Source organism: Rhincodon typus, unplaced genomic scaffold, assembly GCF_021869965.1.
Source record: "Rhincodon typus isolate 14 unplaced genomic scaffold, sRhiTyp1.1 hic_rhity00001074, whole genome shotgun sequence".
NCBI lineage: Eukaryota > Metazoa > Chordata > Chondrichthyes > Orectolobiformes > Rhincodontidae > Rhincodon > Rhincodon typus.
The window spans coordinates 11,389-11,698 of NW_025966712.1; the positions used below are offsets into that span (position 1 = coordinate 11,389).

General features: G+C 44.8%; 1 protein-coding gene across 1 annotated transcript in view; it reads right to left on the bottom strand.

Annotated features, from left to right (window-relative positions):
* The window catches only part of LOC125481165 (E3 ubiquitin-protein ligase BRE1A-like), a gene marked incomplete at both ends in the record, with an annotated part of 14,134 nt that overhangs the window by 417 nt on the left and 13,407 nt on the right, over positions 1-310 (bottom strand). The window lies entirely within an intron of this gene.

The following is a 310-nucleotide window of genomic DNA, read 5'->3' on the forward strand; positions in this document are numbered from 1 at the left end:
TGTCTGTCTTCGCTCTCTCTCTGTCTGTCTTCGCTCTCTCTCTGTCTTCCTTCTCTCTCTCCCTTTCTCTTCTCTCTCTTTCTCTCTCTGTGTCTGTCTCTCTCTCTCTTTCTTCTCTATCTCTATTTCTTCACTCTCTCTCCTTGTTTCTCTCTCTCTCTATCTCCCTTTCTTCGGTCTCTCTATCTCCCTTTCTTCGGTCTCTCCCTCTCTCTTTCTTCTCTCTCTCATTTATCTCTCTCTCTCTTCTTTCTCTCTCCCACTTTCTTCTTTATCTGTCTCTCTGTCTTCTCACGCTCTCACTTTCTCT